The sequence below is a fragment of the Equus asinus genome, chromosome 23 (assembly GCF_041296235.1).
Source record: "Equus asinus isolate D_3611 breed Donkey chromosome 23, EquAss-T2T_v2, whole genome shotgun sequence".
NCBI lineage: Eukaryota > Metazoa > Chordata > Mammalia > Perissodactyla > Equidae > Equus > Equus asinus.
The window spans coordinates 65,723,130-65,735,298 of record NC_091812.1 but is presented as its reverse complement, the minus strand read 5'-3'; the positions used below and the strand labels follow the sequence as shown (position 1 = coordinate 65,735,298).

Sequence of the window (12,169 nt, the reverse complement as noted above, 5' to 3'; positions counted from 1 at the left end):
CCGAGCGGCCACTGGGCGGGTGGACCGGCCTCCCAGGAGCACTCAGAATGGGACGAAGGACAACCACACGCCTGGTGTGAGGAAGAGGAGAAGCAGAGCCGAGGGCCCCACGAATGCCGGGAAGGTCCCAGCCTCCCCCTGGCCTGGGGGCTCCAGGACTTCCTCTGCTGCTGACACGGTCCTGCCATCCACATGCGGGTTCACGGCCAGAATTCCTATCATCTCTACTTTTCAAACAGCCAGCAGAGGTGCGACCCAACATGAGACCACCACCAAGTGACTCTGACTGGAATGCTGTGAACCCAGTACTGGACCGGAGCAGCCTCCCCTGCGGTTCTTCTCCAGCCTTCCAGATGCTTCCAGGCGAAGCTGCTGTGCTCCCCCACTCCCCTCCAGAGTGACGGGAGAGGGCAGGACCTAAAACGAGGCAGTGTCGGCACCGAGGGGCCTCGAGTCCCAGACCTCCAGGTGCGGCCGAAGCTGCCAAGGTCAGACGGAAAGCACGCCATCTCAGGAGGGCGCGTAATCCAGGCAGTACTGAAAACCAAGTGCCAGCGCCCCTCGAGACGGCGGGAAGGTACCTGGAGGAACCCCTGCTGCCCTCCCCAGGCGAAGTGAAGCCGGAGTCGCAGGGACCCTCGGAAGTAACGCAGCGCACCCCCAGTTCCAGGGACTCGCTCTGCAGTCTCCACACGGGGAGGAGATCTTCTGCCTTCACAAGCCACTGCTAGTGGGACCTGGTCCTGGAGCCTGGCCCAGGGGGCCTTGGGCCCAAGAAGGCCTGTCCTTCCAGCGGGGCAGACAGTCCCACGGGGATGAGCTCACCCGCTCCGAGCCCTGAGTCACCTTTTAGATGATTCAGGATGCGTGGGACACGGAACAGAGGCAGCTGGCGTGTCACCATCACGCAGCATCTCCCAAGTGGGAGGGCTCCACGGAGGGGTGAGCCGCCACCCCCTCTGTCTCCTGCTGCCCCTGGGAGGCGTGTCCTCAGGGGACCACCAGGAAGGCACAGATGCAGAACGGAGCATGAACGAGGCAGAGGGGGCGGGCTCTTCAGTGCCTGCCTGGAGGTCGACCCTCACAGTTCATGGGAACCAAAATCAACTGAAACATGTAAGAGGTTCTAGAACATTCTCACACCATGACAAGCTGGGCTGCCCTCTCCGTCCCACTAGGGCCCTGCCACCCTGTCCCTGTGGAGGATGTATCATGGCCCAGAACGACTTGGCTTGGCTCGCAATGGCAGAGGAAGGCGCGTTCCTCCACTGGGTCGTAGTGGTGCCAGCGAAAGGCCTTGGGCTCGGCACACATTCACCACCTCGTGCACACTGGCGCCCTCACCCAACAGCAGGAGACGTTGGGGAAAGGACGCAGAGACAGAACAGAGGGGAGCCCAAACATGGGTCCTGGAACTGTGCCAGCCAGAGGAAAGCGCTCAGTATTCCCACATTTTAGGACCCTTCTCACAGGACATGGGCATTTCCAAGACCGAGGAAATGGGAGTAATGGTGTGTCGCTAATCTCTTTTCTGGAATTGCTCAGCCAACAGAAAAATGGATATGTGTGGACACAGATCAAACAGCCCCACTGGGGCCTCGTTTCCTGCAGAACTGGACCTGGCGCATCGCCAGGTGGTCATGCCACCCCACCAGGCAGGACCCGCCACCGGCTCCCGGGCACGCTCTCCCTGTAGCTGGAGCGCCATGGGCGTGTTCCAGCCGCAGAAACATAACTGACCCTCCCGTCTAGGCACTCCCTTCTAACACCAGCCATGGCCCCAAGGAGGCTGGGCCTCCCCGAGCTCACGGTCCACTGGCAATGCAGGTCAGGCCTCTGGCATCCCATGGGTCCCTGATGACCACCGCCCCCAAGGAGAGCACTGGGGCGTCTCCATCCCAACTCCTGCCTTTCCTCATGCTGGGGACTTGAAGCAAGAACCCTTAGGGGCAAATGAGCGCCTGTGGAGGGTCAGCTGGCCGATCCATCAGGTCTCGTGGGGTGGGTGCTGCCCTGTGGGGCCGGGGAGTGCCGCGGGCTGATCTCAGACAAACGCGGCCTAGGCTCTGAGCTCCGGTCCTGGGAATGGGCCCCTCCCCTGCCTGCAAAGCCCACCGCCGGCCAGGCCTCCCACGAGCACTTCTGCTTTCCCTGTGACCACACAGAGGGATGCGGTCTAGACAGCCACCCAGGGTGGCGCGGACACCATTTCCTGCGAAGTCGTTCCCTACCCTCTGGGCACCCCAGGTTCAGGATAGTGTCACCCTGCTTTCCTCTGGGCCCCACACCCCGTGTGGCCCAGTACCACCCGTCATGTCCCTGCCAGGGACACCTGAGCCACTGCGTGCCAGACGCAGCGAGTGACACGGGCTAGGCCTGTGGCAGCCCAGGTGGGCAGGGGGCAGCTGAGGAGAGGGTACGTGTCCTGAGCCATGGGCGGCTCTCAGGGCTGCACAGACCACACCTCGGAGAATCCTCAGCACCCCTTCACTTCAGACTGCAGGAAAGTGAGGCACAGATGGCTCCCAGCCCCTGCCTGGCCCTCCCCCACACCGGGCCCTGATCCCGACAAGGCTCCCGCAGCCCTACCTCCAGGCGTGGGGCGGTGGGCACCCCGGAGAGGAAGTGCCTCTCAGAAGAGCAGAAAATGAGGTTGCCCCGGGGTGGCCACAGGTACCAGTAAAAGCAGAAGGCACATCCTCCTTCTCTCAGACCTTGTGGGCAGCCCACGTGTCGTCCCTCAGTGCTGCCTGGGCCCCGCCCCGCCTACCTCCTCTCCACATCCCCTTCAGCCTCCGGGGACCCTCCAGTCACCCACTCTGGTCCGGAAGCTGATGCACGCCCGAGAGAGGGGCGGGGAGGGGAAGTGCAGGGCCCCTGTGGGGAAGTCGCCCATCTCAGGCCCAGGAAGCACCATGTCCCAGAGCACCGACAGCGAGGGCGGCCGGCTCCTTCCCCCACAACATTCACCCACCAGACACTGACCACCGGATACCCCTCTGGAGGCAGGCAGCCCCCTGCGGGCCAGCTCCCCATCCTCACTCCCTGCCAGCAGCCACCCCCTTACCCTCTGGCTGCCTCGTCTTAGCCTTGCTCCTCACCTGTGGGAGGCCAAGGACACGCACCTGGGGGCATCGACTTCCCCATCATCCCAGCAAGAGCCTTCACAGCTGGGAAGGAGTGAGCCAAGCCACCCAAAGACACCACGGCTGTGTTGACCTCTCACAGGAACCTTCCAGTACCAGGGTGTGCCAGGAGCTGCCACCGCCACCATCACCGCCACCACCACCATTGCCGCCATCATCACCACCATCACCACCATCATCATCATCATCATCATCATCCCTGTTCTGCAGAGAACACCCAGGCTTGGAAGCTGCCAGAAGCCACACCAGTATAGAGCAGTGGGGTCAGCAACTGATGCCAGCCTGCCCCCACCACCACCTGGAGGCTCCTCAGCGCCAGAAAGCTAAATTTCCCCTCTGATGGAGGAGACCCTGACCCAGGTGGACCCCATCAAGTCAGTAAACACAGCTGGGCATAACGGCACTCCTCACGTCTAGTGTCTTATCAAAATCACAAACTTGCTCCAAGTTAGAGTCCAGCAGCCCTTTGCAAAGGACAGGTTCTGACCAACAGCGGCCGCCTTGGAATCTCTAGGCCGTCAGATGTGTCTCGGCCTCCGGGAGACGCTGCTCTCAGGGAGGTCTGGGGCGATGCCTTCCAGAGAGATGCACGCTGCTACCCAGGGCAGTCAAGAGTGCTCCACTCACTCTGGCTAGCTTTAAAAGTGAGACGAAATCACTCACGCAAACTGAAGTCCAGGGGTGAATGAAGAGAGACCAGTTTCATGCTCAGAAGAATGTGGCTGCCAGGTTTCTGTTCCATGTCAAGCTGTCTTAGATGGGGCATCTGAAAACTCAGATGACGGTAAAACCTCATTAAAAACTACAAAACTTGTATCGCAGTTTCCAAAGCTGCAGCTTCACCCTGGCCCGTGGTCACAGGGGGGCACCAGGCGGCGGCTTTGCAGGCGGAGATGATCACCAGCCTGGCTGCTCAGGACAGGCTCCAGGCCTGGGATGCCAATCACACCCAAAGCATCCTCAGGCGACAGAAGGTTCTAGAAACATTTCAGCCATGGGGAGGGAGATTACTCAGAGGCGAGAACACACATCACAAAATTTTAGAACTGGAAGGACTTTTTCATGATCCTCTCCCAACTTGCAGCTGGAAACTCAGAGTGCCTGCCCCAGCTCACCCAGGCTGCCCCAGCCCCGTGCCCCCCACCCCACAAGATCCCCGGGGCCACCTCTCTTCTAGGCTGGAACGGCTGAGGCACGCCATACCAAGCAGCCCCCTCACACACACACCTGCGTGGACCCCACAGTCCGCAGGTGAGAGGCCCCTCAATCGTCAGCAGAAACAATTCACTGCCTCTCTGGGGGTGCCTGCCCCCCCGGCAGTAAAGGTCCCACCTGGGACAAGAGCCAGCACCCAGCGGGCAGCAGGGCCCAGGATGGAGAAGAGGACCTGCAAAGGTGATTGCTCCCTGGGGAGGGCAAAGACACGCCTGGCTTTGTGAAGGAGCCTGACCAGCTCTGCCACGCTCGCTTCCGCAGCCTCCGAAATCCCCCAAGTTCAAAAGGATGCCAGCCCAGGAATGTTTACCTTCTCGTCACTTTAACAACAGAGATTTACGATCTCGGTGTGCACCCGTCAGGAACCAGCTAAATAAACAACAACATGAGAGCACGCTATGCAGGCAGCACATCCATCCAGTCAGCGCTCACTGATGAGCACAGAGGAACACAGCGTATTATTAAATGCAAAGAGGAGCCCATAAAACAGCACTTAAATGGACGCTTATTCGTGTAAAAGAACAGCCAGGGGAGCCCAGAAGGGCCGTGGGCAGCACACCCTCGGAGTCCCAGGCCCTCGCCCGCGCTGACTCCGGGATCTGGATCCGGGCAAGGAGGCACTACCTGCTTCCGCGGGCAAGCGCGTCGGGCTGGGCGCACCTGCTCTCAGAGCCCGAGCCCCAGGCAGGCTGGCGGGACCACCTGTCACAGGCGGAGGAGGGGCGCCAGGTGTGAGCAGTGCTCGCTTCTGGGCGGGGGACTTCAGGGGCATCCGTAAATATCTTCTTTGGACTCCACTGTGTCTTCTAAATTTCTTTATGTTAGAAAATGCATTTTTCAGTGTTTTTCTCACAAAACCCTGTTGTCTCCAAACAAGAGCGGTTTCCCCAGATTCTCTCTTTCAGCCCTTTCTCCACCGGCCACCCTATATGAAGGGGAAGGTGGCCCTGAATTCTCCCAGGACCCATTCCTGCCACCCTCAGGGACACATTCCAGTCCTTCCATCCCTCAGCTGGACCAGGGCCACACTCTGGCGTCCCCAGCAGGACTTGGCTTCCTCACGCCTTCGTCTCCCTGGTGTCGCACCTCATTCACCTCCACATCTGTGCTCCCGTCGAGGTCTGACTCGTCTGTTGATCCCCCAAGAGACGCCAGAGCCTGGCTGCCTGGGTTCGAGCTCTGGGCCCCTCGCCAGCATGTGACCGGGGCCAGCAACCGAACCCCCTGCCCTCGGATTCTGAGCTGTAAGACGGAGCTGGCCTCAAAAAGTGCGCAGGCTATTTATAACACCACTTGGCACAACAGACCGTAACTTCTAATGACATTACTGACATCTCCCACGGAACGGCCGGGGCCGTCTGCTAAGCCTTTAAGGCGATCATCCAACTGCAGCTGCATCTAACCGGATAACAACAGCGGCCGTAAAGAACCAACTGTGCCAAGTTTCACATTTTGCTCTTTCTACAATGACTCTTCCCCAGAGACACTGGTCATAGAGAGGAAGAGCTTGTCCTTGGTGCCCAAGGATACCCACCTCATCTACGCACCTCCAGGCGGCTCCAGTCTCAGCCTCTGACTCTCACAGCCTGTCCTAAAAGACGTCACCTGCAGAGCGGCACCTGCTCAACCGGAGGGCAGCCGAGCACAGGTGTTGCTGACGTGGATACTGACTCATGCAGCGACCTGACACTCAGATTCCAAAGCAGAAAGTGTAAGAAGATCCACCGGGGGGTGGGGGAGGGAGAAGAGGAAGGGCTCATGCAGAGCAGCCTGTGAGAGCCAGGCCGGGCGGGGCATCCCCTGCCAGCACACCGGGCACACCTGGGGAACTGCGCTGCCTTCCAAGCGCCGGCACCACGGCTGGGCCACCCTGTGTCCCCATCCCCACTCATCGTCTCTGGCGCCCAGGGAGTGAGGCCCATGGCAGGGACAGCGGGGGTCATGCCCATGGGTGCCAGCCTCCCTGGACACCCGCATTTGCTCGGTGATCCCTTTATTGGTTTAACTCTCTAAAATGTTTAGTAACTGGGATGACTCAGCTGTGGCTGTCAACCAGACAGCTGTCTCTCGGAGAAAAGAAATCAAACGGCCCTCCCCAATTTGGGTGTGGCCGCACTGGCCCACCTGTAAGCAGGAGGAGGACAAGCCTCTCTCCAAAGAGCTGGAGAGCCACGCCAGGCCAGGAAGTGAGAGCAGCTGGCACAGAGCCTGGAAGTGCAGACTGTGGAATGCACGCCCCGCACCTCACCAGGCCCACCCCTAGGACCACAGCCTGGGGGCTTCCTCTCCACGGGACCTGTCCCCATGCTGGTGCTCGAGGCACAATGAGAGCCGGGCCAGGCTATGCCCTTCGCCTTGCGCCCCCAAATCTGCACACAGCCTGGCGGCCGCCTCACCCCCACATTCCCTGCCTGGTGAATTCTCCAGAGGCCTGGGGCTCAGGGGTTGCCATGGTTCACAGCTTGACCTCACGTCTGCAGTCCTTCGGGCTCCCAAGGACCGTGCCCTCCCACGATGAGTTCCGGTCCAGGGTTCAGTCGATGAGTTTGATCCCTGCTCAGATGAGTGGAGGAAGGACCTCAGGAAATGATGGGTGCGGTTCCGTCCACACCAGATCTCCCCAAGCTTCCAGGGCCCGTTTCCCTTCCCGGGGAGCCCTGAGCTGCCTCGAGGACGAGAGCCTGCGAACCCTCCACAGAGCTCACTCGGAACCTGCCTGCTCATCCAAGGGGAGTGTAAGGCTCGGGCTGACGGGGCAGGGACAAAAGGATCTCACATACACGTGCACACGAACACATCACACACACATCACATGTGCACATGCATCGTGCTCACACACCTGCACCAACCATACATGCTTGAACACACACACATGGAGACCAAGGAAGTGCGGAAGAGTGCAGGCGGAGGCGGAGTCCCTCATGGGTCCCACACACCTGCCTCTCACAGAGACTGCGGAAGGCGACACAGGGGAAACAAGAGCTGAGGTCCCCGGAGGGAGAGAGAGAGGGAACCCTGAAATGTGGGCCGGCCTGATTCCTTCTCAACCCAGAAGGTCCCTGGAGGGTCCACACAGTGTCCCTTGCACTGCATCCTGGAGCAGTATCCACGGCAGCCGGCGGCCGGTTCTGACCCAGCGCAGGGTAAGATGCCCACTCGGGACTCGCAGATCCCGAAAAACAGACACGATTTGGTGCTGCAGATGATGCTTGAGAAGCGCAAGAAAGCAAAGGAGTTTCCACCTGAGGCTTTCCTCAAACACAGAAGCAACACCTCGTACTCTGCAGGACGGCCGCCACCAGACAGCAGAGAGCAACACGCGCCAGGACGACGCAGAGAAGCTGGAGCCCGGCGCACTGGGGTGGGAGCGTGAGCTGGTGCTGGTGCAGCCGCCGTGGGAAACGGAGCGGAGCTTCCTCACTAGCTGAGACCTAGAACCACAGGCAGGATCTTGAACAGATATCTGCACACTCATGTTCAGGGCAGCATCATCCACAACGGCCCAAAGGTGGAAGTAGCCCAAATGCCCATGGACGGATGAGTGGATAAAAACCGTGCTCCATCCACACAACAGGGCGTTACTCCATTCCCTGGTGGGGAAGAGGGCATTCAGTCACTCTGCAGACACCTCTGCCCTCCGCCCCTCCAAGGTGGCCGGCCAGCTTCACCATCGCCACCCAGCACTGTGCCTGGCACCTGAGGGCACCAGGAGCCAACAGGGCAGTCACTGCAAGGAGCGCAGACTGCCACTAACGAGGACCAGCGCGTGGGGACACTTGGCCCTTGACCTTTCCACAGGTCGTCTCTATGTGACACAGGAGTGAAAGGAGAAGTGGCACAGCTCCCCTGCACATGGCGAGAGGTGGAGGGTGGGCAGCATCTGGGAGCATCAGAAAGTGCTGGAGTGCCAGTAGCTCACTCCCTTTCTAGAATCTTCTGCCTCTGCTGACTTGGCCCTTCTGCCAGGGCCAATGCCCCAGGGTGGACCCCTGCAAGTGGAGGATACATGCAGTACTTCACATGGGAGCGGAGCTGACAACCGTCTCCAGGCGTCTAAGTGTCAAGATGGGCCACAACTTGGCCAAGAGATGCAATAATGCTTCTGGAAGGTGGACTGGGATCCCCCCCATGCCACCCAGGCCCAGGACACACCCATCGTGGCTGCCCCACCCCCACCGCAAGTCTGGGGAAGCCGGGGTGGGGGGGGGGGAGGCTGTCAGGAGTCACGGTCCTGGTGTGAGCCAGGCTCCAGGAAACTTCTAGAAGACAGGATGTCAGCAGGAGGGTGCTGGCTGTCTTCTAGGCTGAGGCTCGGTCTCTCCACCATGATCTCCTGGACACACACTCCAGGCTGACATCCAGAAGAGACCTGAGGTTGGCGAGAATACAGGGGGTGTGTCTCTGTGTGCGCTGTGTGGGGTCATGTGGTGTGACAAACAAATGGCAAGCAGTAGGATATACTGGAGTCTATGAGGAAGCCATTTGGTGTAAACCTAATTCAGCCCGACCTTGTTTCTCCAAAAGGGCCTGAGCATGCATTGCACGTCTGCTTTAAGTATTTGCTGTGTCCCAAAGACAACAACAAATGGCCTTAAGGTAAAGATGCAATTTCCCCCCACATTGGCATTCCCCTAAGGATAAACGTCATTCCCTAGGTTAGGAACTGACTGCTGTGCTCATCTGTGACCACCCAGCTAGAGACAACAGACCCGCCACCCTGCTGTGTCCACCGAGACAGTACACCTACCTGCCGTGTCCATCAATCGCTGTGCTGACAGGGCAATCTTGTGACTATTGTAAAAGGGATATTTCAATCACATGTGAAACATGTTCTTTGAGGGTATATAACCACTCTGTATACCCCACTTCTTTGGGGCCCTTCCTTCCTTGGGGAAGAAGGCCCCAGGGTAAGCTAGCCTGCAGATGTGGCTCAGAATAAACTCACCCCGATTTTGATTTATAGATTGGTTATGGATTATTTTCACTGGCAGGTGCGTGTGTGTCCATGTGTGTGGTGTGTGCCTTTGCGCGTGCATGCATTCGTCTGGGGTGTGTGCATTTGCGCATGCGTGTTCTGACATAAAATAAGAGCTGATGGAGAACTATGGCAAGACCAGGTGAGCGCAGAGTGACACACGCACGCTGTCGGTCAGAGGAGGAGGCTGACCAGCCGCGGTCCCTACGGCTTGTTGGGAGAGAGACTCTTCCTCCACGCGGGACCCAGGACAGTTTCTGATGTGCTCTCGCCCTGAGAGGCTCATACGGGGACACCACCAGCAGCACCTCTGGCCCAAAGTGTGATGATTTCCAAAAGCTTGTTCCTACATTGACCCGCCTCTCCCCCCGACACGCATGTACACACACACACACACACACACACACACACACACACACACCCAGCTGAGGCACCGTGTTGGCTCCCACCACAGACATGGCACTTCCACCACAAACCACGTCATGTCCCCGGAGTTTGGGGACCGGCATCCTGCAGACCCCCAATAAGCACGGGGCGGGGGGGTGGTGCGGGCAGGGGCTGGCGCAGCCCTTGAGCCACCTAACTTTCAGGACATGACACAGAACAAGCCAGAAACATCCGTAAAGGAAGTAAACCCGCTGCCTCAATGCCACAAAGCTAATCTACAGCTTACAGACGCTTCTGGAACCCACAGCACCACCAAAGGGCGAGGACGACGACCCACGACACGGATGCCGGAAAAGATGTGCCCAAGGCCTCCTCCCTGGCGAGGGGAGTCTTTGAGGCTGAGGGCTCCCGGGTGGGGGGCTGAATTCAAAGGTCGGTCGGCCAACGCGGAAACTCACCTGTGTCACGGGCAAGGACACATGCACAGGCCCCATCCAACAGAGGCAAGGCCGGGCCGGACACGGGGCAGCACAGCGCCCAGGGCGGGGCTGCGGGCCGCTCAGAGCCACCCGCTGTCGCTCCCGCCTCCCAGCCCGCCCAGCGAAGGCACTCCCTGAGCCCCGCTCACACCGCCCTGGCCACCGTGCATGCCCGGGGCCTGCGGTCACTCAAGCGGCCTTGAGAGTGCGGATGCCCGTGCATGGCGCATGCCCAGTCAGGTCCCCGGGCCAGGAGGGATGCTGGGCGACGGAGAAGTGTGGCCGGCTAGGTCCAGCTACCGCTGGCTGCTCCTGCCCTTGCAGGGAGCCGTGAGGTGAAGCTGGGCCAGGGCAGACCCGGCACCCTCCTGCTCCCACCTTATGCATCCCGAGACACACACCCGCCTCCTCCCTCCTGTTGTTAAATCCCACCTGTCCTTTGGGGCCAGCGGGACTCCAGCTCCTCCGCAGATGCTCTCTGCCTTAAATCCCCATGGCCACCGCACCCGCGAAGCTCTGCCCCCCCCCCCCCACCCCCGACCAGCAGCAGGAGCAGCTGGCTGTCCTGCCCGCAGGCACACTCAGTCTGTGCAAGCCCTCCGGGTGATTATTACACACGCAGAAGCTTGACCACCACCGGCCAGGATGACGCAGTGTCACACTGGATCCGGCACGTTCCTCGCTGCTGGGTAAGGGTTCACTGAGCTTGTCTCTACAAGTGGCTGTGAAGTTCCCCGGACACAAGAACACGTCTTAAGGGACCTGTCCTGGCTTCCTACGGCAGCTGTCAAAAACCACCACGAACTCAGTGGCTTAAAACAACATAAATTTACTATCTCAACAGTTCTGGAGGTCAGAAGTCAGACATGGGACTCACTGAGCTGAAACCCAGGGGGTGGCTGTGCCTTCTGCAAGCTGTAGGGAGAGCCCGTTCCTTTGTCTTTTCCAGCTTCCAGGGGCCTCCTGCATTCCTTGGCACACGGCCCCTCCCTCCTTCTTCAAAGCCAGTGAAGGGGATCAGAACACACCACCCCCAGATAGACCACTGTTACTGGACACAGGGCACCACCAGCTTCCCACGAGACAAAAACCAATTGTCAGCAGGCAAGATGGTGGCAGAGAAGGGGCATTTTATCAAGCAATAACCCAGCAAATTGGAAGATGGGGGGACTGGTGTCCTAAAGAACCATCTTAAGGGGGCACAGAATCCTGCAGCAGTTATACAGGCCAGTTGGCAGTAGGGGAAGGGGTTAGGAATGTTGACCCTCTGGTGCTACAGACTGGGAGTTGCCACACCAGATCTTTCAGTTGTCACTGATGATGGCTATCAGCATAGACTCTGTCCGGGAGGTCATCACATTCCTGAGGAACTCAAAAGAACGAACTTACCATCTTATCACAGCTGGGAGGCACATACACGAGCAGGGGTCATAAAATCCACAGAGCAGGTGGATCTCCTGGAGGGTGCAGATCCAGCTGGGTTAGTCAGAGGTCATTCAAAGTTACAATATGGTTTCTTTTCTACAATATGGCTTCCCTCACGTCAACCTTGTCTTGAGCCGGTATCAATACTTTGGCCTAAGGATTATTTTGAGTTGAAAGCAGTTGAGAAACAGGAAGAGCTTCCCATCCTCCCCATCGTGCTAAAAGCAGGACAAAAATTTCCCCTTGTAATATCTACCAGAGACAATACCAAGATGGGTCTGTATAACAAACCTTACTGAGCATCCCGTATCTACCATACATTTCCTAGTCATCTCCCCACAGTTTACTGCCCCAAGGAGCCCAAAGTCCCTTTCCTTTGTCTCGTCACTTCACAGTTTATCAGCCTTTGTTAAAGTGACATATAAGCCCCAAGTCTATCTGCTTCTTTACGTTTTCTTCTTTCCTGTGAAGCCCTGTGCACGTAACAATACTAAAATGCGTATGCCTTTTCTCCTGTTAATCTGTCATTTGTCCATTTAATT

The 12,169-nt window shown here is 58.7% G+C and overlaps 1 protein-coding gene across 24 annotated transcripts in view; it reads right to left on the bottom strand.

Moving 5' to 3' along the window:
- SEMA4D (semaphorin 4D) overlaps positions 1 to 12,169 on the bottom strand; it is a 112,953-nt gene that overhangs the window by 56,090 nt on the left and 44,694 nt on the right. Inside the window, exon 1 of one of the 24 annotated variants that reach the window (XM_070495887.1) lies at positions 11,592 to 11,654. The exons of 20 other annotated variants lie outside the window; for them this stretch is intronic. The gene's annotated coding sequence lies outside the window, so the exon portion shown is untranslated. Of the gene's footprint in view, positions 1 to 2,589; positions 2,803 to 11,591; positions 11,655 to 12,169 lie in introns of those variants that run through there. 3 more of the 24 variants (XM_070495879.1, XM_070495877.1, XM_070495870.1) reach the window with 3 other exon arrangements.